This window comes from Microtus ochrogaster (genome assembly GCF_000317375.1).
Source record: "Microtus ochrogaster isolate Prairie Vole_2 chromosome 14 unlocalized genomic scaffold, MicOch1.0 chr14_random_3, whole genome shotgun sequence".
Classification (NCBI taxonomy): Eukaryota; Metazoa; Chordata; class Mammalia; order Rodentia; family Cricetidae; genus Microtus; species Microtus ochrogaster.
Genome location: NW_004949098.1, coordinates 13,047,903 through 13,050,989, shown reverse-complemented (window position 1 = coordinate 13,050,989; position 3,087 = coordinate 13,047,903).

Here is a 3,087-nt window from a genome sequence, read left to right as displayed (position 1 = left end):
GAAATCTGTGGTACTTCCTATTCAATCAGCCGTCCAACATACATGATCCGAATGCCTTTCTCAACCATGTTCTTAAGTCCTAGAGATGCATAAAAATCCCAGAGACTTACATATAATAAGCAAAAGGAAATGAATAAAAACACCATTACAAACACCCAAACTGCCATGTTTAGATTCACACTGGACCCTTGACTAATTCTTATGTTTATTTCCCAAAAGTTAAAATCTTCCTAATCAAAGATTGATACACAGGAATCATAGAATGGCAATTGTATCTTTTTTGTTTTTAAGAACTTCTTTTTCAAACCCCTCAGTTATTTAAACACTTAGGAACCCACAGAATCTCATCGGCTGAGGGATGCTGTGCTGGCTGGTTTTATGTCACCTTAACCCAAATTAAAGTCATCTGAGAGGAGGGAACCTCAATTGAGAAAACACCTCCATAAGATCGGGCTGTGGGCAAGTTGTAGAGCATTTTCTTAATTAGTGATTTGCTGTGGGAGGGTCCATCCCATTGTGGGTGGTGCCCCCTCTGGGTTGGTGGTCCTGGGTTCTATAAGAAAGCAGGCTGAGCAAACCAGGGGAAGCAAGTCAGTAAGCAGCTCCCTCCATGTCCTCCGCATCAGCCCCTGTCTCCAGGTCTCTGCCCTGTTTGAGATCCTGACCTGACTTCCTTCAAGGATGAACAGTGATGTGGAAGTGGAAGCCAAATAAACCCTTTCCTCCCCAAGCTGCTTTTGGTTATGGTGTTTTATTGCAGCAATAGAAACCTTACCTAAAACAGAAGCAAAGAAGCTAAGGGAAGTCAGAACAGACTTATTAAAAACTTTCACCTGTCTTTAGCTGTTTTTGTTGGGCCATTGGTATAGATGCCCTCAGGGTTTTTTATTTTAAAGATTTGCTTTATTTTTTAATGTGTGTGTTCATGTACATGTATATGTGCATGTGTATAACACACGTGAGGGTGCTCTCAGAGACCAGAAAAGTGTGTCAATTCCCCTGGAGCTGCAGTTGTGTGTGAGCCACCAAACATGGGTGCTGGGAACCAAATCTGGGTCCTCTTCAAGAGCAGTAAGTGCTCCCATCTACCGAACCATCTCTTTGGCCCCTACCCTCAGGGTTTGGAGGGTACATAGGGCATCTGACAATGGACAAACCATCTGCATGAAGTTACAGGAGGGTGAGGGATGGCTGATGTTACATCATGACAGTTACAGTTTCCTCAGATATTCACTGAGCCTGTCTGTACAAATGAACCATAGAAGTCTTTGGTTGGAGACAGAAGTGAGTTTTTTACCCTTCTTCCTCCAAGAACTTTGCCAGCCAGAAGGAAAAGATGTGAACCTGGGTATTGTTGAGGAAGAGAGCAATCCAAACAATGGGTCTACAGTAAGAGATTCGGAGTGAGAGGAGACTGCTCCCTGGAGATGGGGAAAGAAAAGGCTGGCTGCTTCTCTTTCCATTGTGCCCCTCAGCAGATGGTACAGGCATCACCATGGTGACCACATGAGGAGTTTGCAGTTGCACCCAACTCCTGCCATCTCTTCATGCTTGCCTATCCTAGATCTCCAAGGGATCTGTTTAGACGCAGTAGCTCTCCAGTCCACATCTCCTGCTCATTCCCAAGTTCTAATCCATTGCTAGAATCTCTCATATCTTCATATGTCCTGTGCTAGCTATTGCCTGTGTCTCTCAATCCTTGTCTTTACTTCCATTTTTGTGACTCAAACCCTAATCAGTGTGGCACCATTTGATTGCATCCACACCTACAGGTAACAGCCACCTTCAAGCCTACAGAAGCAGGGGCAGACCCCAGCATCTATTATCTATTATCCCAGGCAATAAAAGAACCAAAAATCCCTCCCTCTTCTTGCTCTTTCAATACTTTAGCGAACCATCTCATCAGTGAAATCTGCTCTTTTGCAATTTCTAATATTCATGTGTTTTCTACACTAGACTCAACTATTACATTCCTAGTCGATGTCATGAACCTATGAAGAAACTTTCTAGTAGAAGGAAGAAGGAAATTCAAGATTTCTCTAAGATCATTAAACTTGGGTTAAGGGAGTAGCTTAGAGATAGAAATTTGGCCTGGCATGTATAAGGCTATGGGTTCAAGTCCCAGTACCACAAAAAGGGGAGTGGGGGATATAGCTCAATGCTATATTTGCTTGCCTAGCAAGTATGGGGCCTCAAGTTCAATCTATACTACTCCCAAACAAATGAAAGACACTTGACTTTACTCTAAACAATAATATCTATAAGACAGCGAGTTGCTATCTATTTTCTAACATAGGTTAGAGCAAATTCATAATTAGTACCAACCTCTATGCATCTAAAATGTCTGTCCAGGGTAGTCCAGGCTCTTCTCCCACCTGTGGAGGCCCCGTCTCCAGCCCCCACTCCATTCCCCTTCGTGGCTCCTCAAGTCTCCTGCTACTTGCACACACTTTCCGCAGCAGCAAGCATTTTCATGCTTCCAAACGCCTTGTTATCTCTTCATGAAGATATCCTGCCTCCCTTCCCAACCAGAAAATCCGCCTTTCTCTTACTCCAAACAGTCCCTCCCTACACTTTGAGATTTTATTCCATTGTTTCATTAAAAAGGTGGCTTTAACTTCCTCCACGGGCCTTACTACACAGTGAGTTCCTTTTTTCCATTCACAATGGAACACCATCACAATGCTGACATAGTAGGTCAGAGTTTTCCTGCTGAGTGAGTAACTGGGTACAAAGTTTATTCATCTGAGAAAAAAGTTAGGAAATAACGCTTACCTTATAGTATTGTTTTGAGAATTCAGTGAGGAAAAAGCACTGGGTGCTTTTGCAATCAACTCTTCATCGTATTATCTCTATTAGTATAACGGAATAGAAATTGGGATATAAACAGAGGGGTTATTGTGCACTCTTGCTTGACATAACAACAACAAAATCACAAGTACAAGAGACACTTGTCTTGAGCTGCCTTCCTTACAACTACGAAACCTGAACAATGAAACGCTCCTCAGAACAGCAACTGAATGTGTTTGAGATGGCAGGTCTCAGGAGGATTCTAGGTGTTGCATGAAGAGATAGCCTGCACAATGA